General features: G+C 51.4%; 1 protein-coding gene across 1 annotated transcript in view; it reads right to left on the reverse strand.

Moving 5' to 3' along the window:
• TNRC6C (trinucleotide repeat containing adaptor 6C) overlaps positions 1-25,413 on the reverse strand; it is a 96,610-nt gene that overhangs the window by 61,295 nt on the left and 9,902 nt on the right. Inside the window, 1 exon segment of the mRNA XM_019466070.2 lies at positions 16,239-16,566. The gene's annotated coding sequence lies outside the window, so the exon portion shown is untranslated.

Here is a 25,413-nt window from a genome sequence, read left to right on the forward strand (position 1 = left end):
TCAGTCAGCATAATGTTTTCCGGGTTCATTTGTGTTGTAGCAGGTGTCAGAATGTCCTTCCTTTTTCCTTTAACGTTTATTTTTGAGAGAGACAGAGTGTGAGCAGGGGAGGGGCAGAGAGAGAGAGGGAGGCAGGCTCCAGGCTCCGAGCTGTCAGCACAGAGCCTGATGCAGGGCTTGAACTCACGAACCATGAGATCACGACGTGAGCCGAAGTCGGACGCTTAACCGACTGAGCCCCCCAGGTGCCCCGAGAATTTTCTTCCTCTTTAAGGCTGACCCACACTCCACTGTGTGCATACGCCACATCGTGTTTACCGACTCATCCGTCCAGGGACGATCTGGGTTGTTTCTACCTTTTGGCTACGGTGAAAAATGCTGCTATAAATACGAGTGGACAAATATCTGTTCCAGTCCCTCTTTTCAATTCTTTTGGGTACACACGCAGAGGTGGGACAGCGGGGTCACAGGGTAAATCCATGTTTAATTTCTTGAGGCAATGCCACATTGTGTCCCATAGTGGCTGCACCATTTTAAGCATTTCTAACCATTTGCTCCACATCCTTGACAACACTTGTTACCTTCTGTTGGAAAAACAGCCATCCTAATGGATATTTTTATAGTCGAACTTACTTATTCTGTTTAAAATAAACAGAGTCAAAGACAAAACGCTACACGGTCTGGCAAGAAAACACCACAAAACCCAGTGCATTTTCAATAAATACCATAGAACAATTCCAACATATGCCATCCTGTTACTCAGATGATTTTGTTTTGGAATTTTCTATAAATATTTATAATCAAAATATGAAACTGTAAATAATAAATATGAATACAAAAATGAGCCAGAACATTTGAGACATTATGAGATGATAAAATATAGGGGCACCGTTACCACTTATGAGAAAAATAAACAAATGCAGATCTTTACATTTGCTAACACTCTGTAAGAAAAAGCAATTTATAAACTTCTCTATAAGGTAGGAAGAGGCCAGGGCTGATAAATACTTAAATTCTGTACTTTCACAGATAGTTCTTTGTCTTTAGAGCTTTACAAGACCAACAAAGGGCCAAGGACCAAAGGCTAACGCTGGATTCAAGGAGATGACCATGTGAGAAAAATAATTCTTTTCATTAACAAAAATGAAAAAAATCTCAAAGTCTGAAGTACCCCCAGTCATTAGGCTAAAAAAGGCTGACAACGGCACCGAGGTGCAGCCGGGGTATCAGAGGCGCGGGGGCAGCCGGCTGTCTCTGTCAGTACGGCCATCTTGGGAAGAGATGACCGCCGTGACAACAAGGCCCCCGCTGACGTTCGTTCCTTCCCAGGGTCTGAGGCAAAGAGCTCCAGAAAAGCAGAGCAGGGCAGTCCTGGCAGGAAGGCAAGTCACTTCTACGGACATGCCCGACATCTGAGACAGCAGACAGGCAGGATCAAGTCATGCCTGTGAGTTTAGATGTGAGTATCTCTAGAAACTTCCATTTAAAAATGATCTCAGGGTGGTGAGTTTGAGCCCCATGTTGGGTACAGAGATTACGTAAAATTAATAAATAAATTAAAACTTAAACAAAAGAGAGAGAGAGAAACAAAACCTCCCTGTGAACGTCCCCTGGCCGAGCTCCCCACTTCTCGACGGGGTTAGGGTCACAGCGCCCCAGGAGCCCCCCCCGCCCCCCGAAGCCACCCTGCTCCTCTGCAGGGAGCCCCACAGCACGTGTTCTTTCCAGACGCACACCCAGCACATCGCGACTGCGCGCTGCAACACTTCAAAGGGCTCCTAACACAAAGACCCAAGTCTGCGGGTCACCCACCGGCCTTGGCTGTCTCTCGGGACTCCATCTCACACCGTCCCTTCCCCTCCTCTGTGCTCAAGCCAGGTCCACCAGACTCCACCCGCGCTCTGCTCCCCACGGGCAGGGCCTCGCTAGCAGCTGCCCCCGACCCGGACTCCGGGCCTCCTCTTCTCGCCCATCTCAGCTCCGCAGACATCTCAGCCGAGAAGCGTTCTTCTCTCGCCGCTGGGGCCCTCGGACACATGAAACTTGACGGTCTGCTTTCCTTTTCATTCGTTTAGACCAGGGCCTGGCAAACATTTTCTGTGAAGGGCCAAAGAGTAAATATTTTAGGCCCTGTGGGCCACATGGCCTCTGAAACAGCCACTCCGCTCTGTCACCGTGCTGCAAAAGCCGCCGTGGATAATACGTCAATGAAGGAGCATGGCCGTGTCCCAACAAAACTTTATTTACAAAAGCAGGTGGCAGGCTAGATTTGGCGTGCGGGCCGCGCTCGCCAAGCCCTGATTTAGATGAGAACTATCTCGGAGCGCCTCCTACGTGCGGGCATCATGCTGGGGACACAGTGCTGAACCAGACAGACAAGCTCCTTCTCGCATGGAGCGTACATCTTGGTGTGCGTTACCCATCCGTGTGACAGTCTGTCTCTCCCTCTAGGCTGTAGATTCTGACAAGGCAAGGACGGCCCAGTATTTTCCTCCCGTGTTCGGCAGAGCATCTGACACGATTACAATTAGCAGTGAAAAAGTTTACATTTACAAAAAGTTGTAACTGACATTAGAATCTACAACGATCGATCGCCTCTCGGCCTTTTGGCTAAGATCAAATGTAGACATCTACAACGGACACGTGGTTTCCTTCAAAGATGGGTCCTGGAGTGAAGAAGTCTGGGGCAACACCGTTCTACTTAAAACAAAGCAAACTGCTGGGCCGTGTATGCCCTCCCCCACCGCCCCGCCGCCTGTACGGTCTCCCCCCGGGTTCCCCTGGGTCCCAGACAAGCTGCGGGCTCTGGGGCACCTTGTGGCCTGGCACACGTCCCGTCCCCATGTCGGTTTCAGCTGCAGCTGCTGACATTTCACGTCTGGCCTGCCATCACTGGGCACACGGCTCCTCCCTCCTCCTCCTTTCTTCTAGTTCAGGGGCTCTTCCGTTTCTTACTTCTTGGTCCTTCAACAACATCAGAATAAACTAGGTCTCCAAAAATTAATTCAGTGGCAGTACGTGGAGACCGAAAGTACATAAAAAGTACCTAAAAAGTAAACAGAAGGTATTCTTGTGTTTCCAAGGGCAGGTTCTAGGTATTTCTCTGAAAATTACGAATGCAGAAATAAATACATAAAAGAACTAAAGGGGTCTCTGGGTGGCTCAGTTGGTTGAGCATCCGACTCTTTTTTTTTTTAACTTTCTTGGAAAAAGCTTGTTTGTTTATTTTCAGGGGGGAGGTGGCGGTGGGAGAATCCCAAGCAGACTCCACACGGTCAGTGCAGAGCCTGATGCGGACGGACCTCGGTCTCATGAACTGCAAGATCATGACCTGCGCCAGAATCAAGAGTTGGACGCGTAACCGACCGAGGCACCCAGGTGCCCTGAGTGTCCAACCTCCACGAAGAGCATGGAACCTGCTTGAGATTCTCTTTTTCTTTCTCTTTCTCTGTCTCTCTCTGTCTCTTTCTCCCTCCCTCCCTCCGCCCCTCTCCCAGCTTGCATGGTCTCTCACTTTCTCATTAAAAAAAAAAAAAAAAAAAAAAAAAAAAAAAAAAAAGCCGGGACTAAGCATCACACCGAGCTATCATTTTACTATCAGAAACAATTCTGAAGTAGCGAATCCTCTCATTTTACTTTCCATTCAAGGAAGTGGCATCAACAGACACAGACAGGGCTGTGTGGCCGGCTCAGTCGGTGGATCATGAGATTCTTCATCCTGGGGTTGTGAGTTCGAGCCCCACACTGGGCACAGAGATTACGAAATAAATAAAATAAAACTTAAAAAAATACACAGAGTTCAACTGCTATAAAGGGCATTATTGGGACAACTGGTGAAATTTAAATGTATTAAATTCAGGTATACTAAAGGGCATTATTGGGACAACTGGTGAAATTTAAATGTATTAAATTCAGGTATACTAGCTAATGGGATTATGCCAAAGCTAAAGGTCCTAAATTTATCATTACACTGTGGCTGTATGAGAACATCTCTGTACACAGGAGCCACTGAAGGGCCATGATACCTGCAGTTTACTTCCGAATGCTGCTCCAACAAAACAAATAAATGAGCACACGTGGGAAGTGAGACCCACGCAGGATGGCCAACGGAAAGCCCAACGTTAACCCACAGAGCAAAGGTTAGTAACTATATCAAAAATAAACAAGAGTTCTCATTTGCTGCACATCGGCAAGTTGGGAACACGCAGCCTCTCGTCAAAGACTCGTGAGTCTCAGAATGCCAGCCACTCTGCCAGGAGAGGGCCGGGAGTCTGTTCGGCACCAAAGGTGGTGCCCTGAGCCCTGTTTCCCGAGGCAGCAGCACTGCTGAGACGGCCCTGTTTGGGGCCGTCAGGTCTATGGAAACCTCACTGAGCCCACACGAGCTGACCTGGCTCAAAACCCGGAGTGCAAGAAGGAATGACCGCGGCCCTGAGACGGCCCCTTCCGGCAGGTGAGACCCCACCCCACCCACACCCACCACACGTGTGAGACCTGGGACCCAGGCCTGGATCGTCGGTAGAGGACACACGCGTCAGGCTGTAGAGCAAATATTAGAACTAGAACACTGGGATTTCTTCCTTACCTTCTATGCTAAAAAATAAAACCAAATGCTAATTTTTCTCCATCCTCCACTTTGGTGGCCGTAGCTGAGGCCAAGACGGTAACGATAATCTAACCCGAGGGCCTTGCCGTGGGAGATGGGGACAGGGAGTGATATTTAGCTGGCAGAGTTAACAGGACCTACAGAAAGACTGGACACGTGGGGAGCGGGACAGGAGGACTCAAGAGTGAAGCCCAGATCTGGGGTTTGGGCGCTGAGCTCGGGAGCACTGGAGTAAGAGCAGTTCTGAGAAGGGGGAGGAGGAAGGGAGATGACGGTGCAGACTCAGCAGGGAGTCTGGGGTGCTCGCGAGACATGCAGGCAGATCCGCCCCAAAGTCTGGGGAGAAATCAGCCAGGAGCTCAGATGTGCGTGGTTCAGCTCATCAGCACAGGGCGTGTCCTTGTCCCCTCTGTCTCCGCGTGGACGGGGGCAACGCTGCCGGTGCTTTATCTAGCTCTTTAAAAGGCCACCAGTGCCACTCCTGTCTCCTCTCCGTGCCCGTCAGCCTCCCCAACAGCCCAGCCGAGGGGGAGGCGCATCTAACAGGCGCCGTCCCTGAGCAGTGTCCTCTTCCTCAACAGCGAGAACACGTCCGCAGGTGGCACACGCCAGGGGACAAGTGCTCGCGACTCAGAGGTGAGCTGAACGTTCCAGAACTAGGCATGAACAGCGGGAAGGGGCAGAAAAGAGTGAGAAGGCCGGGGGAGAAGAGCACGAGGAAGGGAGAGATGAAAGCAGATGAAGAAATGTCTCAGAAGCGACTTTGAAGAGTGTTCCAGAGAACGGCGCACGCCCTGCACTCCCGCACGGAGAGGACAAAGGAGAGGGCCTGCTCGGTCCCCAGCGCTGCCCGAAAAGCCTGCATCCACTCGCAGCGAGGGCCTTTGTCCCCAACACTGCAAAGACCGGCGGTCTTTACACACGCAGCTCTTTGGAGGGGCCGAAAAGGAGGCTGACAAGTTAACGTGCTGCTCGTTATCAACGGTGTTATCACTTACTACGTAGGCTGCTACAAATAGTTTCTATTTAAATGTCTTTAGTTGTAATGAAAACGGTGGATAAGGAACAAAATGAAAGGGACAATTATTATGATGTTTTTCATTGTAATTAAACTTTCAGATCTCCAAACTAATATAAGTATTTATCTAAGAAGAGTACTTTTGTGGGCGCGATTTACATTAAACACATAAAAACCAAGAAGTTAAGGATGAGTAGTAACAATCCCTCTATGCTGTAGGGCTGCGCTTCTGATTTTTTGGCCCTATTCCTTGATGCTCCCAGTTCTGGTACATTCCCAGTCCCCCAGGAGTGTTCTTATTTTTTAAGAGATTAAAAAAAATTTTTTTTTTGATGTTTATTTATTTATGAGAGAGAGAGCATGAGCAGGGGAGAGGCAGAGACAGGGAGACACAGAATTTGAAGCAGGCTCCAGGCTCTGAGCTGTCAGCACAGGCCCAACACGGGGCTTGAACTCACGAACCACGAGATCATGACCTGAGCCGAAGTCTGAAGGTTAACAGACTGAGCCACCCAGGTGCCCCTAAAAGATTTTTTTTAACGTTTATTTGTTTCTGAGAGAGACAGAAAGACACGGTGTGAGCAGGGGAGGAGCAGAGAGGGAGGGAGACGCAGAATCCGAAGCAGGCTCCAGGCTGCCAGTGGTCAGCACAGAGCCCGACATGGGGCTCGAACCCACGGACCGCGAGATCGTGACCCGAGCACGTCTCTCTGTATAGGGCAGGGCCCCATATCACACCTGTCCGCATGCAACCCCCATCACAGTGTCCTCAACCACGGCTCCCTTAGACAGGCACGTCTAGCTGAGCACCCCTGCTTTCCAGGCCCACCTGATGGGCTTACAGGGACTCCTCAGGTGAACGGACCCAGTGTCTTCAAGAAGAGGACCTTGTGCCGTGACAGAGGCAGGCACAGGACACACAGGCTCCATTCCTTGGGCTACTTTCCCCTTATTTTCCTTATTCCACTTGTATCTTGTTTCCTCATCTTTTCCCCCTGCTCAAGAAGTTTCACGATGAGAATCATGTCCTATCGCTTCAATGTTAAAAAACACCCATAGTTCGAACATAAAAACGTGTTCAGAAGCCCGAAAGGTCTCAAAAACTAAAAAGCAAAAAGTTATGACTTTAACGCCACGGTTACGGTTTTCAACTAAAGACCTGTTTTGAAAACACCACTCACCGCAGCCTTCTTAGCGCAGCGCTAAAGACAGCGCAAGCGCGCAGACACGAGCAGGAGAGCTGACATCGCCAACACACGAGGTGTGACGCCCCGAGCCACTTTGGAAAATCAGGCCAGACTCACTCGCCGCTGTCCCTCCCCCACGCGGATGCCTCTGAAATCTGTGGGCCTCTGAGGAGCACAGTTTGAGCAGCTCTGTCCCCGGGATCCCTAACTGTGTGTCCCCTCCCTGTCCTCCTGCCGTCACCACGGCCACCGTCTTTATCACTGGCCTGCCACCTCCAGCACGGCTGCCACGCACCCTTTTCCTCTTTCAGTTTTTTAGAGAGAGAGAAAGTGTGTGCACAAGCGGGGGGTGGGGTTACAGGAGGAGGGAGAGAGAGAATCTTAAGCTGGTTCCATGCTCAGCACGGAGCCCTACATGCGGCCCCATCCCACAACCCTGGGATCAGGACCTGAGCCGAAATCAAGAGTCCACCGCTCAACCGACTGAGCCACCCAGGTGCCCCCACGACATATTCTGATAACTTATTCCAAAAATGAAAATGTAAAAAGGCCGTCATTCTCTTCATGTTGAAGGCACACCATTCTTCCTAAGAAAACTTTCTGACTTCAACAATATTTGAATAACATGCTTCTCATAAACCAAAGTTCACAGAGAGAATTATGCTTAGAGGAATTCGTGAAGTGACTGACTTCCTAGGAGCGGGATTCTGAAATGAATGAGAGCCGTGAAGCGAAGCGAGACTGTATTCTCTTACAGGTATTCTAGACTGCCCTGCGTCGCCCAGGGGCTCTGGAAGGCTAACGTGCCTGCGATCCTAAGTCCGAGAGAGAGTACAGAGTCGTCACAGCCATAAGACAGCACGTAGCACTTTGAAATTGCAAGCATCTCCACACACACTGAATTAACTGAACCTTAACAAATGCTGTCCATCTCAGAGACGGGGAAACCTCTGTTTCAGAGAGCTCACACTTGGAAAAGCTGTTTCGGCTAACAAGCGGTAAGGGCTGAACTGAACCCTGCATCTAGTGCCCCTCTCACCCCACCATTCTATCAAACTCGTTCCCCCTAAAAGAGCTGTAAAAAGAAAAACCGAATGAAGTTGGTCTATCACGTTAAAATCTCTTTTCTTCTGCTAACATTCTAAAAATAGGCGTCCCTATAAAAATCTAAGGAACATAACTGCCTTAAGTGATTAAATTAAAACGGTGACACAAGAGCATGATTTAAAGAGAAAAGCCTCCTTTTTCTTTAAATTCCAAAATGTTACCATACGCACGCTAGATCTTCCAGTATTTAACTCAGAACTTCCAGCAGCTGGAGTAAGCAACATCCTAATGAGGGATCAAATTCATCAGATAGGGAAGCGCCCGCACGGTTCACCCGGCAACGTGCGGAACGCGCCATCAGCACTAGCACTGAGCCACTGACAGACAGCCCGCTGCTCGCTCTTCACCCCCAAAGTCCCCGGGACTGAAACGATCCAACAGCAAACCATACATTATAGAAAGGAATTCCGAACGCTCTCCATAGCTGAAAATGTTTCCTAATGCTGACTGATAACACACGGCGCCTGCCGCTCGTCCTTCCAGGAGCGGGATGAGCGGAACAACTGCGCTGGGCTTTTGACCACCAGAGCCGCCTCTCCCCTCCCACCGCCTCTCCCCTCCCACCGCCTCTCCCCTCCCACCGCCTCTCCCCTCCCACCGCCTCTCCCCTCCCACCGCCTCTCCCCTCCCACCGCCTCTCCCGTGCGCCAGGATGTCGTGGAGAAAGCGCTCTGAATTGCCAATTCCATCTCGGGGCACAACTCTAAACATTTCATCTGTCAACTTCCACAAATACAAGGAATTATGAAATGCAGAACAGAGTGAAAGGTTTACTGAGAACAACAGTCCAAGTGTCCACAACACTCAGCTTTTGGGCCTGTGCTTTCTGCAAAGAAATGGCTTGGGGGCAGGTTAGGGACCCATCAGCGCGGCAGGACCCAGGGCAGGCCGCTGGGCGCGCTCAGCAGCTCTGGGGAGGGAGCCGGCAGCGCCGGGGAGAGAGCCGCGGGAGCCCTCCGCCCCCGCCCCCGCCCCCGCCCCCGCCGCACGGTCACGGCCGAGGTGGCAGAGCGGGTGGCCACGACGCCATTTTATCCACTCGGGGCCCCGGGCGCAGAGCCGCCCCGCTCGCCTCCCCGCTCTCCCCGCTCGCTCGCGCCGAGCGCCGCCGGGGGTGGGGTACCTGCAGGCGCGGTCCGCCCGGGTCCGGAGACGCGGCCTCGCGAGCCGGCGGGGGCGCGCGGCTCCACCATGTCGGCCGCGCGCCGCCGGGACCCTCCCGCGCAGGCCCGCGGGGCCGGGCGACCTGCGGGCGCCCGCGGGGCCGGGGGCCGGCGATGCCCTTTCCGCGCCGGGAGGTACCCGATTCATCCCCTGCCACGAGCGGGGAGGCACCCACCGAGGGATTCGAAAGCTCTGATTATCTAAACCGATCTTCCTTCCTCTAAATTCTTTCGATTGTCACCCAACGTTTGCACTTGAGGACCGGCTAAGCTACGGGGCTACGGGGCGCACCGGGGGCCCCTCTTCTGTTGTTTGGAAAGGCAGCCAGAAGAATAAGGCCCAGCGCCTACTGGCCGCGTGCAATAAATGCTGTTCTTTCACAGTGCCTTTGTTTTCCGTTCCTTCCTCCTTCCCGCTCTCTCTAAACAACCCTGAAACATTTGGCATACCAACACTGGCGATAATATTCTAAACGAGTCCCATATGTAAACTGGCAAGTGTCCAACTTCTTAATTACTTTCCTGCCTCTATCTAAAAAAGATCTAAGTAGCAAACACTACCCTACTGCATATTAATCAAAGCCTCTGTTTATAAATGTACAAAGCAGCCACCAAAACAATACATTGTTCTGCCTTTAGCACAATGAAAAAGACTTTTTTTTCAAGCTCTCAAGTGTCTCGAGCTACAGTTCTGTGGCAGACTTGCAAAAACATAGTCTGCCTAGAAAATCACATGACAAAATGACATTTTTCTGGAACCTGGATGGTGTGAATCACTACATTTATCTACTACCACTCATCTTACCAGTTACAACTTTTGCCAATTGGCTAAATGAGCTCCCCTCCAAATTAATACATGAATTAAAAAATCTCCCCCCCCCCCCACCCCAATTATTTTTTTAGAAGGCCAATGTTTTATTTCAGGACAAATGCCGTTTAAATAGGGAACCCGGAACCAAGGCTGGGGAACCCTGGCTTCTCCGTCTCGTCTCGTTTTGCAGGAGCCCCTCTCCAGCCCGGCAACTTGTATCTCTCTGTGGAAACCGCCCACGACGGAGGACTGGAGGGAGACTCAGCAAAAGTTCGGCTGGTTCTCGAACACAGGTCATTCTTTATCTCCACATGGCAAAGCACGGCGTCTGTCTCTGGAAGGTTCATAATGTCCCCTAGACGTGTAACTGTTCCAAGGGGTCTTTGTCCGTACTGCCTCTTGACTGCCGCTCACCGACCACCAGATCGGTCCACTGGGCAGGCGATGAGCGCCGAGCCAACAGAGACGGGGCCGGCGAACAGATGTATTCCTAGTTAGAGCCGCTGGGTCAGGGGACAGGACCACCTGGCGTGTTTATCAGTTCTCCCAAACTGCCCTCCCCAGAGGCCGCACCAGTTCACATCCCTACCTGCAGCCAGTTGCCCACTGCCCCTCCCCACACTTCCACCTGCCGGGTGTGGTGGTTCTGGAGTCTCGCTGCGAAGACTAATAAGCAATACGTGTAAAGCACTTGGACCCTGCAAACAGTGAGCGCTCCCTCAGTCACCGGTGCCACAGTGACTACAATAGATTTTCAAGTTCTGGCAACTTGCTACGTGAAGAACGATGTAGCCCTGTTGTTTTCATCTTCATTTATGTTTCCCGTGGCCACACGTAACATTATCTCTCAATGCTTAGGACTCACTTGTAGTAGCTTTATGATCTGCCGGCCAACAATCTCGGCCCACTCTCCTACCGAACTGGTTTTTTTCCTCGTTGATTTATGGGAATGCTTGGTATTTCCTCTCAGGTTTTATTTACGGGTTCGTACAAAAATTTGTAACTTTTTTATACATAACTTTGTCGGCCTTTCTTGGCACGGCTTCTTGCTTGAGAGAAATCTTCAGGCCATGACGTGGAAACATTCTCCTGTGTCGCCTCTGATAGTTCTCCCGTGCGTTTTGCGTGTGGCTTTCCAGCGCTCCGTTGACCGGGGCCACCGTTTCCCAGGAGTCTGTAAGGCCACGTCATGCTCACCTCGGTCTCCACGCACGCACGTGTCTGTCCGCAGTCTCTCCACTGCATCGCCTCTGTTCGTTTGTTTTGTCTTGCCCCAGTCACATACAGTTGTAATCAATTACTAGGGCATCATTAGCTCTAGTGGGTGGCTCATTATTCTTTTAAAAAATGTTCTTGGGGGCACCTGGATGGCTCAGTCGGTTAAGCGTCCGACTTGGGCTCAGGTCATGAACTCATGGTTTGTGAGTTCGAGCCCTGCATCGGGCTCTCTGCTGTCAGCACAGAGCCCGCTTCAGATCCTCTGTCTCTCTCTCTCTCTGTCTGCCCCTCTCTTCTCTCTCTCTCTCTCTCGAAAAGAAATGAAAACATTAAAAAAAAAAAAAAGAATTTCTTGGCTTTTCTATTTATGTACGTTTACTCTCCTAGATGAACTTCCGAATTAGTCTATCAAGTTCGAAAAGTAATGTGCTGGGATAGCTCTGAATGTGGATTTGATGGGACTGGGTCATCACAGTAAGTTTGCTAGTTTATTGCTATACTCACTGGCAGTCACCTCTCCAGCCCTGTCTCGTCTCGCTGACCCCGGCACGCTGCCCCCCGCCACGCGGAACCACCTTCATTACCCAACGAGGCCCTCCCCGCACGCAGGCTGCTCTATCGCCTTCCCGACGAATCCAAAACTCAGCTTGTGTCGCCTCCATCAGAAAGCCTTCCTTGGCGGGCGCCCATCCTCAGTCTGGGTTACTGCGCACGTGACACCCCACCGTTATCTCCGACTGGGCACCCCACCCCACCTGGGCCTCCCTATACTTAGTAGGCATTCAATACGTGTTTTGCTCGATGACTTAACGCCAGAAGAAACTCTGGAAGGTTAGCCTCTTCTCCCTTGTCAGAGGCATACAAACGGCCGTGCAGGACTGCTGCCTAAACATTCGGATGGAGGAACAAAAGGAAAGAGACAGTGAAAAAGCATGAAGCTAGCGTATCGGTTTGTCAAAATACGGCAGAAACTGGCACTGCGATTTTTCCATGTGAACAAGTGTGACAGATTAATGTAAATTACAAGGTGAATCATAATGAAACTTAAGAGCTAGACTGATCTACTGACACATCCTCTTCAGAAGCATGTGCAACATAAAGGACACGAATGAATTAAAAAATCACTGTCAGGCTGGGTCTCTCTCCATATGCTACCAGCGCCTTCTACACCAGTAGAGAAAATGTATCTACGCTTGCTGGGCTAAAACAAGTGTGACTTCGGCTTTCAATTCTTCAAAAACGCTCCCATGTCTCCACCTCCACCACTCACTGGTATCTGTAAACCCTTTCTGTGTACCGGATGGATGCGATCACTGTCCCTTACTCCAGCGAGGACTGCAACAGTCCCCTCCCCATGGAGGAGGCAGCACTCAGATGGGAGGCAACCAGGATGCTCATGAATTCTGGCAGGTTTGCACCGTGTGACTGTTTAAACCTAAGAGCTATGATGAAGGTGATTCAAAGTCGAATCACCATATAGAACCTTCTCTAATCTTTGCCAATCACACTAAACCTTTTTTTTTCTTTTTTATCTATTTTGAGAGGGGGAGAGAGAGAGGGATCGTGTGTGCACACGCACGCATGCAAGCAGGGGACAGGTAAGAGAGAGGGAGAGAGAATCCTAAGCGTGCTGTGCACTATCAACACAGAGCCCCACACGGGGCTCGATCCCACGACCATGAGATCACATCCTGAGCCGAGATCGAGTTGGACGCTTAACCGGCTGAGTCACCCGGGTGCCCCCACACGAAACCTTTTGGGGGAAGAAGAGTCCACATACTGATACACCTGGTATGTGTGTGTTAATTTTCGTGCTGGGCTGAAAATTAACGTGCTGGGCTGAAATAACCCCTTTCCGCTTTTCTTTTCGTGAGAAATGGTCTGCTCTTAAAATCTGAAGGATAAGTCACGTACCCACTCCCTGCTTGGGTAATTCAATCTCAGTTCCCTGACCGAACCTTCTTTATGTTTTAACTTAACCTTACAGTTGGAGGAATGGAATAATGAGTGAAACCGCATTTTTCATTTTCACGCAGGTGTGGCTGCGGAGTGGAAACCTGCTTACCCAGAACGAAACACGACGACGATCTACGTGTTACTTAAAATAGAAGTTACACGAACTTTTACTTGAAGCAGTATCTAGGAAAGTTTCAAATGCACCAAGAAAACGTGGCCACTCTTCTGGATTTCACCTGGATATGAATTCAGTGCATAATACGCACCATGAAAAAGAAAAGTTTATAGAACGCTTCATCTCTAGGAAGGTCGGCTAAAATTTCCAAATGTACGCAGGCCACAGAGGGACGAGAGAGCTTTCTTGCGCTGTTGCAGAATTTACTCATTTAAAGATTTTGCGAGTTTAAAAAACGACTGCTGCCCCATCATAGCGTTTCAAAGATGGGCACATATTTGCTGCACTTATGGAGCACTTACTGTATACAAGGCCCTGTGCCACACGTGAAGCAAATATGTCACCCTCAGAGTCCTGTGAAGTAGGGGTCCCCCCATGTCACAGGTGAGGGCTCGAATAGGCAGTGAAAGCGGCTTGGTCGAAGTCACACAGGAGGTCACAGGTCTGGAAACGTTATCAGGCCCGGGGCCTGCAAGCCTGTGTCCTGACCATGCTGCTGCTGCTTCCTGGCCAATCCCTGTGCTGGTGCCTGAGCAACACGGGGCACGGTGCCAGCAGTGCCTCTGCTGACAAAATCAAGCAAGCGCTCTGGAGACAGTGTTTGAGTCAGATTAAAGGGAAGGGACCTTAGCAACTAGAGGTCCCGAGAGTCTCAGACTTCTGATTTTAGGGGGGAATGAAGTCCTAGCTGGGGGTGTGACCCATGCCAGCTGCCAGGCCTTCCCCCTGGTGCAGAGCTCTTTCCATCCAAAGGAAAGTGAGAAGCTTTCTTTTAAAAAGAAAATTTTTTTTAAGTTTATATATTTTGAGAGAGAGAGAGAGAGAGAGAGAGAGAGAGAATCCCAAGCGGGCTCTGTGCTGTCAGTGCAGAGCCCAATGTGGGGCTCAAACTCATGAACCGTGGGATCATGACTTGAGCTGAAGTCGGACACTTTACCGACTGAGCCACCCAGATGTTCAAGAAGGTTTCTTTAGAGGGTACTTTCAATTTGATAGAGAGGTGAGACTCTTACAATTAGCCAGCAAACAATGTGCGCTGCACCGTGTGCCAGAAGGGGAGGCTGTGCGTGCAGACGAGGAACAGAGAGAGTGGGAGGAGGGAAGGGGCTTCGTGGGGGCGGGGCGGCAGCGGCCTGGGCAGGCAGGAAGGAAGGAGGGAAGAGACAAGAGGCGATCTGGCGGACACAGGGCTGGTTAGGGTGGGAAGCGGCCACGCGGACTAGGAGGGGCAGCACGGACTGGACAAGACGGGAAGGGCTGTGGCAGCCCGGGAAAGCCAGACCCTGTGCAGCAGGAGCTGGGGAAGCAGGACAGGTTTTGAGGGGACCCGAACCGGTCAGAAAGGTTCATCTGGCTACAAGACCAGCAACTGGCGGGAAAGAGATGCACTTGGTGTAAAAGGAAGACCTCTGCTCAGGAGCCATACAGCTGTCATTTCTTATCTTACTGACAGAGTACAGACTGATTCCATTTTCTGAGCGGTTTTACAGAAAATGCGGATTTATTTAGTCTTCTCTTTTTTTCCTAAAGCATAATAAACTAGAAATAGCTTTCTGGAGAAGGGTATTTGCAGAGGCAAATAAGCTAAGGAGATACCAGTGGCAGCTTTCGCACCAACGGCATTTGAAGAGCACCCGGACGCGATACTTCCAACGAATCCTGTGACAACAGGACAAGCCCTGAAGAAAGCAGGTGTTACGCTTCTTGTTCAGGTTCTCAAACTAAGCATCTTCAGCTGAGACACCAAGCTGTGTAGGGACAGCCACGCGCTCCCTGTGTGTGTCAAGACTGTCCAGAGGACCACCCTTCGGCGTAGAAAGGAACGGTGCTCGATTATATAATTGCTTGTGGCGAAGCAGACGGGACTATCTTCCTGGCCAATGACTATATTTGATCATTTCTTTTCTTCCTTGCTTTTTGCTGACAATCACTGACCTACATCCCCTCTCCTGGGAATTTGGCAGGTAAGAGCCGGGACTATTTGAGGGGACGTGGCAAAGTGGTCTAAAAAGATTTGTTTCAAATGTATCACAAAGTCAGAGTTTTGTGAAATACTCCTAGAGATACTTTTAAGCCATGTTGGAATTATTCTCCATGTTAAAAGGCAGCACACGAAAGCAAACATTAATAGAACTTGTGACATGTTTCTTTTAAATTCCAATCTAGCACAAGAAGCCTCCTTGCTTCTCTAATTACAGACGTGAATTTCACTACCATCAGCAAATATGGTTTCCATGCTAGAACGAGTGCCAACCGTTAAATCATTGGAAGTGGAAAGATTCAAGAAAATAACGAGAAATGTGGCCGTTGAGCACATGTACTTTGCTCTCTTCCAAAAATTCCTAAAACGTCAGTAAAGCAGTGTTTTCAGTCTGAGTCCATCAGTAAGGTCAAGAAGGCGGGACGAGGAGAGAGAGGCGATGAGGGCTGTCAGCAGTCTGAAGGCTGGAGAGCCAACGGACGAGTGGCGCTTGCTCTCGGAGCCAAGAGAAAGCCGGTGTCCAACTGCAGGCAAGGACGCCGGCAAGAAGCGGGACCCCGGACGCCGCGGGGGCCGAGCCCGAGGTCTGATAGCTTTGGCTCAAAGTGTCTGAACAAGTTCGAGAGCCTCACCCCCGACAGAGCGGGCCCACCCCGGGCAGCCTGGTGGCCGGGCAGGAAGGGTTACTGAAGGACCCTCCCCGCGGCCTTCTCCGCACCTGCCGTCACAGACTTACGAGGACTCACGTGCAGACCTTTGGCTTCTGGGGAGAAACGAACTCGGCTGACGGAGCTAGTGCCATCTCAAGACATATGAGGAACCATATGGAGAAGAAGGCGAAAACAGAACCCAACTTTAAGGTCCGATACAAACGCACCTGGCTAGCTGGCTGGCTCACGCCGTTACACGTACACAGTGAACGGGGACCAAACTACGTCTCTCTGACGAGCGGGCAGCAAGGCTGAAATGGCGCACCGTGGTCAGATGAAAGGAATGCCTCCCTCTGAGTATTTTACCTGCTTGGAGCTTACTGGGGTGCTGCTGCGCTCCGGCTCCAGGGAGGGGAGGAGGGCTTACGCCTGCGGGCCCAGCGCCCTGGGTCGGGCTCACGCTGGCCAGAGCCCCGGCAGGCAACGGCTGGCCTCTCTTTAACAGCTGCTTCTGTTCTTGCTGGCGGAAGCGTGGAGGCACCTCGCGAGGCAGGTAACGGGGCGCAGCCGGCTGCTGGCTGCTGGCGGACGCGCGTTTGCCATTGCCGCCGCTCGGCAGGGCGCTGGTGCAAACGCTGGCGGCGGGTACCGGCAGGCTGGGGCTGGCTCGAACAGGTCTTGGGAGGTTCTGGCACTGCAGGGGACAAAACGGAAAGAACCCAGAACTTTAGTAGCCCTCCTGAAGCCCCGACCCAAACCAAGGAAGACAAAGCAAAAACCGAGAAGCAGAGGGTCGACGTCGCGCCCGGGAAACAGAACTGGACTGAAGTCCGGGCTGCCAGGCGCGAGGCCCGTTTTCTTACAGACGAACCGAAGTTCAGAGCAGCAGGCTTCGGGCCCGGGTGCCTCGTCTGTGACACGGGCGAACCGGTTAGGCCGGAGCAGCGGTTCACACCTCGGCTTCGTCACACTCAACTCAGGGCCCAGGAAGGCCCCAGCCCTGCCCCCCACACCCCCTCCAGGGAACTCAGCAGGGTGGAGCGAGGAGGGGAGACTCTGCATTTCTGACACGTTTCCGCGCGAGTCTGACCTGATGCTGGTGGTCCCGGGACCACTCTTTGAGAACCACTGCTCTTGGCGTTTTTCCAAAATTAAGGGACTTTTGTTTTAATTCTGATGACCACCCCCCACCCCCACCCCCACCCCCACGCATCCTGCGTTATCCGAATAATGAAGGCATTGGTGGAACTATCAATAGCACTAACTACACTCCGTTAAAGATTTACTTGAAAAGAATGCAAGTGGACTAACGTGCAAATGATGCATTTGAATTAAGTGGAAGCCAAAATGCCATCTGGGTGTTGCACAAACAAAAGCTCCACAGTAATTTCAACAGAAACAAGGAGCGGGAGAGGGAGAGCGGAGTGGTGACCCTGACAGTCACCAGCAGGCCAAACGCAAAGGAGATCTGAGTAGTCACCTGCACTCCTAAGGGAGCACAGGCGCATCAAATGCAAAGAATCTGGCCTCAAAAGTCATTCCCATCTTGAACCTGAAACGCTAATATCCGAGACGTTACATTTACCTTGTTATTTGAAAAAAAAAAAAAAAAAAAATTTTTTTTTTCTACTTAATTTGTAAATGTCTTTGTACAAAACGCGTTTATACCTAGTTTGGTGTATATCTTAAGCGTGTGAGTAACAGTATGAAAAGACGCCCGGTCCACACTGCGGGGAACACAAGCCGTTCCTGTCGGCCTTTACACCACCCACACCGGGGGTGGCGGGGGGGGGGGGGGGGGGCTTCCCACGGGTGCGCCCGGGGCCCTGTGCTGTCTGCACCGTCTGCGTCCACAAGGCCTCGGTCCACTGTTTTTCGGTCGTGCTGCCCAGCAAACCCTTAATCCTGGATGAAGCCACTGTCCACTGTCCACTCCTGACTCAGATCACAGCCAGGTAGTGTGGTGTCATTATGAGTTTACATCCCTAACTGAGGACACCCTCAGTGCTCCCCGGCCGTCCTACAATTTCCTGGGTCTGCCCGGCCCCACTGCTGTCAATGACTCACTCAAAGACCTTGCACTCCGGAGCGGATGATGAAGTCGGACTTTACTTTCCAGAACAAACAAGAGCCGTGAGGCAAAACCTTCAAGTTTCTGCCACTACAAACACACGAGCATCACACTGTCCTCCGTCTCATGCTTCTGATACTCCCACCTGAGGCAAATACTGTATTTCACCAGTTTTAAGACTTAAATCTCTTCATATGTGAAAAGCATTTACGCTGGGATGTGTCTTACTGTTGTCGACAGGTCAGTCAACTGGCAGTGTTTTTTCCTTCTTGGTACGTGAACACTGGCGCATCCCACAACGAATGGTTTTGGAGAGACAACCGCAAGATGCTGCCCTCCGGCGGATCCCATCTCGGGGACTTCGCGTGCTTTGGGTCTCAAGCCCCGGACACCCTCCCGAGCAAACACAAAGGCCCAAAGCTTAAGAGTGAGCCTCTGACTGATTCTTCGTTTTGTAAACACGAGCACGCAAGAGAAGAGATCCAGCCACTCGGGTTTGTGTGGAGGGTGGAGGAAAGCACGTGTCCAACTTCTAAGTCGCCCGGGGGTCGTGCGGCCGCTCTCCGCGACGAGCTCCTCCTCGTCCCAAACCTCCACCACTGTCAAAGACGGCGACCACCACCACCCTCCTCGGCCCCAATCCCACCTCCCCATCTGTTGCCTCCCCTCCCGTCCAAACTTCTCGGAGGGCCTGTCGGAGCCTCCTCGTGCTGCCTCCTCACCCACCGCTGGCCCTTCCCCAGCCCATCTTGCCCTCTACTTTGCGGAAATGACGATCACGCAGCACTGCCTTGATGCTAACATCCAATGCCACGTTCTGAGCTGTCTTCTCCGCCTCTCCATTGTCTTCTGCGGCGATGGTCGCTTTGGCCATCCGAAGACACCCTCCTCCTCGGCCTCCGTGGCTCTCGACGTCCTTGCCTGGATTCCTGCTGGCCTCTCGGGCCACTCCTTCCCGCTCCCCTCTGGGGGCTTCTTCTTCTGCCCTTCCTTAAGGTTTTGTTGCAGACTCTCTCCGCTCAGACACTCCTCGTGGGTCATCCCGTGTGCACCCATCAGCCCTGTGCTCACCATCCGGGCCCCCTGTGACTTCCAGAGATCTACGCCTGGCGGTCTTACAGGCGTTTCAAAGTCAGCATGCTCCCGGTATTCATCAGCTTCCTCACTCACTTTTCTTCGGAGTTTTGCAATCACGCTCTTGGCCTGTGGCTCTGTGCTGGAAACCTGGGCTCCGCCCTTGGTTCTTCCCTTAATCCACCTCAACCTACCATTAGCCAACCACCAAACCTTGACATTCATAGTTTATCTTAAATGTTCCCTCTAAGTGCCCATCAAGCTCATCTGCCTGTTTCCGTTCCTATTGCCCTGACCAGAGCCTGGAGGACTCGTCTGGACACTACAAGAGCTTGTCTGTTTCTTTTTCTTTAAGTAAATGAGTAGGTACGTATACATACATGTATTTAGAGAGGGGAGGGGCAGAGAGAGAGAGAGAGAGAGAGAGAGAGAGAGAATCCCAAGCAGGCTTCCGCACCGTCCGCGTGGAGCCCGATGTGGGGTTCGATCGCTATGAACGGTGAGATCACGACTTGAGTCAAAATCAAGTCAGGGGCATAGCCGACTGAGCCGCCCAGGCGCCTCTAGACTGCTTACTATCGGGCCTGTCTCCCCGCATCTGATGTCAGCACGGTGCCTGACACACAGGAAGTGCTCAACAAACACTAAAGGACTTGACTGTTTTTCTTGAACACACACTCTGAAGTTAAAAAGCAACGTAGAAATCGCAGAATATAAAGAATATTCAGAATATAAAGACCATGCAACAGAAAAAATGCCAAACTGGAACGCCAGAGCCCTGGATTTCAGGCCAGCTACCCGATAGTGTGTATGATCCTGCTCAAGAAGTTTACTATCCCTGGAGCTCAGTTTCCTCACCTGGAAATGAAAAGTTTAGACCAGCTGACTCTCTAAGGTTTTATTCTGTGAGGACTGTTGCTTCAGAGTCCACTGAATGTCTCTACTGATGCCTGGCCCCTCTTTGCTCCTAGTTAGTTCCCTGGCCTTGGTACAGACATGGAATGTTTTTATAATTATTTAGATCTGAAGATTATTCACAAAGGCACAGGAGATAAATATCCATTCTGTCTTTCCTTTTTTGAAAAGAAACCTATAAAACCTATTATAGGTTGATTTTTAAACATAGGGGCCTTCACACGTATTTTTTTCTGACATGGGCCTTTAGCCAATGAAAATAGCAGAAGTTCCTAAGTATTTACCCCAATGAGAGGAGGAAAACTTCCATCTACACAAACATTCACAGGAGTGTTTAGAGCAGTTTTATTCCTAATTGCCCCAAAGGGGAAGCAACCCAGATGTCCTTCAATAGGTGATGGATGAACGTACTGGTACAACCACACAACGGAAAATTAGCATTTAAAAGAAACGAGCTATGGGGTGCCTGGTTGTCTCAGTCAGTTAAGAGTTTGCCTCTTGATTTCTGCTTAGGTCATGGTCTCCACGGTCTCCTGGTTCTTGGGATGAGACGTAGGGTTCTGCAGTGACAACATGGGAGCCTGCTTGGGATTCTCTCTCTCTCTCTCTCTCTCTCTCTCTGTCTCTCCCTCCCTCCCTCCCTCCCTCTGCCCCTCCCCGCTCACACTCTCATGCGCAAGCTCTCTTTCTCTCAAAAGAAATAAACTTAAAAAAAAAAAAGAAATGAGTTACCAAACCTTGAAGAGAATCATACACACATATTGCCAAGTAAAAGAAGCCGGTCTGAAAAGGCTTCGCACTATAGGATGCCTACTATGTGGCATTCTGCAAAAGGCAGAACTATGGCGACAGGAAAATATGTGCGGGCGACAAGGGCCTGAGGAGGGCGGGAGGGACGAAGAGGCGGAGCACGGGGGACTTGCGGGGCAGGGAACAGGATGACACAGTCATCGTGGACACGTGCCGTTATGCACTTGCCTAATTCCACTCGAAGCGTCCAACACTCAACTGGGAACTGCGGACTTTGGTCGCTAGTAACGCACCGACGCTGGCTCACAGACTGCAACGAAGGCCCCACACCGAGGCGGACGTTCCTCACAGCAGAAACTGAGGATGTGCTGGGGTGGGCGGAGGGAGTATTACGGGAACTCTCTGTACTTTCTGCTCAATCTTTCCATAAACCCAAAACTGCTCTAAAAAACAAAGCCTACTGGGACCCCTCGTGCATCGATGGTGACCATGCGAGCTGTGCAAGCACTGCGGAAAAGAGTACGGGGCATCCTCGGAAAATGAAAGACGGAACCACCCTAGGACCCGCTAATTCCGCTACTGGGCATCTGCGCAAAGAAAAGAAAACATTAACTGGAGAAGATACGCGAACCCTGGGCTTACTGCAGCGTTATTTACAATAGCCAAGATACGGAAGCAGCCCCAGGGTCCACTGGTAAGTGAATGGGTAAAGACGATGCGGTACGAATACACGCGCACACACACACACGCACATGCACACGCACACACACACGCAGAGGAATAGCAGTCGGCCACAGAACACAACGAGATCCTACTGTTTGTGACAACACGGGTGGATCTAGGGGTATAATGCTAAATGAAAGAAGTCAGAGAAAGACAAACACCGTATGATTTCACTCATATGTGGAATTTAAGAAACAAAACAATCAGAGACAAAGAGACTCTTAAATACAGAGAACAAACCGGTGGCTCCCAGAGGGGACGGGGGTGGGGGGTTGGGGAGAAATAGGTGAAGGGGATGAAGAGCACACTTAGGGGGCGCCTGGGGGGCTCAGCTGGTTAAGCGTCCGACTTCTGCCCAGGTCACGGTCTCGCGGTCTATGGGTTCGAGCCCCGCGTCGGGCTCTATGCTGATGGCTCAGAGCCTGGAGCTGCTTTGGATTCTGTGTCTCCCTCTCTCTCTGCCCCCTCCCCAACCTGTGCTCTCTCTCCGTCTCTCAAAAAATAAATAAACGTAAAAAAAAAAAAAATAAGAGCACACTTAGGATGAGCACAGAGTCATGCGCAGCATCGCCGAATCGTTACAGTCCTTCTGTCTGTCATCCAGCCTCTTCAAAGGATGGAAGTGGAAGAAAACGTACCTGAACTCAAAACCTAATGGAGGGGCGCCTCGGCGGCTCGGTCAGTTAAGCGCCCGACTCTTGATTTCGGCTCCCGTCATGATCTTACGGGTTGGGAGTTCAAACCTCACGTGAGGCTCTACGCTGACAGTGTGGAGCCTGCTTGGGACCCTCTCTCTCTCCCTCTGCCCCTCCCCCACTCTCTCTCTCAAGATAAATAAATATGAAAAAAATAAAACAAAGAAACCTGATGGAGACAACTGGCAAGGGCTCAGAAGCAAAGAACCCAAGCTGACGGGAACCTGGGAAATCACCGTGTTCACCGTCACCCGCACAGACCCCCAGGGCCCAGCTGAGCTAATAACCAAGACGACACCAGCATCCTCGAGAGGAGACTTCTAATCTCTGACAGCAGCCACAGCTCTGCCACTAACTACACTGTCACTATCTTTCCAGAAAGATCAAAGGACAAATTCGGGGCTATTTTTCTTCAAAATATTTCCAGGAAAAGGAATTCATGCTACAGAGACGAAGCAGTGTGATGGAATAAACGAATGCTGTCAGTCGCCGGTTTCGAAGAAGTACAAAGAACGAATGCTACCAATTGGTAACTATTTTTGAACATAAAACAGCAATTCTAACATATCTGAATACGGACTATTTCCCCTTTGGATCTGTTCTTATGATATTGATGAATCAAACGGGCATTTTCTGACCAGCCATCCACCCTCTTCAGATACGAACTTCTCCATCTCTCGCCACCCAGAGAGTGGGTAGGGTATCACGACGCTGCTCTTCTCAAACTCACCTGCCTCTAAGGTTATCCCTCGATGACAGAGGCTCACGGACGAGTCGACCCCACACATCACTGTTCCAATACAGCAGCGGAACGCAGCCAGGCGATGGGAATCTTAGCCTGATTTAGGGACTGTCGACAAGTCACTGATTTAGAGAACATGAAGACAGCAGCCAAGTAATTTTGGTCGGTCCGAACTCTCTCCCTGAGCTTTCCTCGCCCTAATAAACTTTCCCCTTTTCTTCTAAGTGATGGCGACACCTGCTGGGGAAAAGGCAGATGGGAAACCATCCTCTCAGAAAGCTCGGCTTCTTTAGAACAATTTTCTTTCCAAGAAACAGTTTTCTGCTTTCAGCGGCAGTTTTCCGAGGGCACTGTCACAACGGGGTCCAAACAGGTTCTAAGTTCCCGCTACTTCTCTCCCAAGACAGCCAGCTGCGGTATGGGTGGGGAGTTCAGGCCGACCTTCGGGACAGGAGGGCTGCTCAAACTTCCGCAATGCTCTTCAAGCCCGGGGCTTGCAGGTCACGGAGACGCTGACCGACCTTCTACTCACACGTGCCGGCAAGCCCTTCCAGAGCCAGCCACTGCTCCAGGCACTGGGGGAACGCCAGAGAAGAGAAAGGGCAGACTCCCACCCGTGGAGCGGACACCGTGGCAGGGCAAGAAGACAAGGACAGAAAACGCTACACTGTGAGATGCACGGCAGCAGGGGGCAGGTGCTGCGGGGAGCAAGGGGTCAAACCACAGTTCACTTTCTCCGCCCAGCATTCTTCTCACCCCACAGACTGTGTCTAACCCTCACGTACCCTCTCCATATTTATTTACTTGGGACAATTTAACGAGTACACTGGGTATACTGTGGAAAATACACACAGTTCCCGTCCTTGTAGTTTATAATCTAGTAAGAGATTGTAACGATTCCACAGATATACAAGTTGAGGGAAGCCCGATACAAGTAACAGCGGGACAAAGGATCTAACTCCTGTGAGGCAGTGACAGTCAGGCCGGGCCTGGAAAACTGGCGGCCGGGTAAAACGTGTGTGCCTGAGCCGGTGTGTGGGTGTGGGGTCCGTGGGGTCTGTGGGGTCCGTGGGCTCACACCTACCAGCCGGCACGGCACAGGGAAAGGTCCTGACCGGAGAGGGAGCTTCTGTGCTCTCAAGGACTGACACAAGGCCAGGGTGACTGGAGCTCGGTGCCCGAAGGGAGGGCTTCTGGGCCCGAGGCTGGGGAGGCAGGCGCAGGCTTTGCAAGGGTTCTGGAATCCATCCACCGATGGCTGGGAGAGCCCGTGGGGCGGCCTGACGGAAGGCTGCTCCGCGGTGTTCCTGTTCCGGCTGCAGCGCAGAGGAACCTGCAGCCTCCAGTTCCAGGGAGAAGTTCTCCAGGGAAAGGCTCCCTCGGTTACAAGTTCACGGGGTCTCGATACACTCTTTCACTGCTATTTAAACTCCACAAGCAGGTGACCTTGATCAAGACCCTGTCTGTGCAGGCTCCGGAGCCAGGGGATCCCGTCTGCTTGGCCGACGTCGCCTTCACAGGCAAGGGAGACAACACAGCAGCCAGCGCCCACGGCAGCAGCCCCCTCCTTGCTCCACTGTAGAAATTCTGCGGGGCCCCCCTTGGGAGGTTAGGTTCCCACCGCCGTCCACCGTCCGCTCCTCACCAGGGGCTCAACAGAACCGGGAGCATGAGAGCACAGGGCACCCAGGGCACCCAGGCGTTTCCACCTTACTGCCCAAGTCATACTACCAAGACCTTCTTTTCTTTAAAAATGCGTCCGGCTCTGTGCTGACAGCTCAGGGCCTGGAACCTGCTTCAGACTCTGTCTCCCCCTCTCTCTCTGCCCCTCCCCCACTTACACACACACTTTCTCTCTCCCTCTCTCAAAAATAAATATTTAAAAAAATGTGGAAATATCAGATGGACAAAAAAGCACAAAGACTGAATAGTCAACAAACCTTCATGTATCCAATCTCCAGTTTAAGAAATAAAATGTCACCGATTCCACCAAAGCCCATCTTCCCCTCCCTGGATGTATACCCCGAAGAGATTCTCACCATGAGCAATTTGGGATTTACCATTCCCACGCACCTCTCCAGAGACACAGTGTAGTGGTTACGAGTATGGACTTGGGGTTTAAACTTCAGCTCTGCCCCTTTACCGGCGGGCGATCCTGGGTAAGTTACTTAACCTCTGTGTCTGCGAAGTGGGGGTAAGAGGAGGATAAAACAGAGTTCCTTACTGAGAGGGTTCTCTGAAGGGTGAATGTTACTATAGGTAAAGAACTGTTCAGAACAACGTCTAGCATATAGTAAGTGCACTGTGTTTCTTATGTTAAACAAAAAACATGCCACGTGACACTTAAGGACACTGAGGCAGACTCCACTCAGGACCGTCGCGCGGGTGTAGGGACCATGTGAGGGGATGTGCAGTGGGGGAGACAGACAGGGCTCATACCCGAGTGCAGCGGGGACAGGTGGGGATTTACGGTGAGGGAGCAGGAGGAGGGCAGCGGGTGGAAAATCGCTACGAGGACAATACATCAAGGGGCAGGGGGCTTCTGGCTGATGCGACCCAGCAGGATTCTGG

Source organism: Panthera pardus, unplaced genomic scaffold (genome assembly GCF_024362965.1).
Source record: "Panthera pardus isolate Hobbes unplaced genomic scaffold, ASM2436296v1 HiC_scaffold_3, whole genome shotgun sequence".
Taxonomy (NCBI): Eukaryota; Metazoa; Chordata; class Mammalia; order Carnivora; family Felidae; genus Panthera; species Panthera pardus.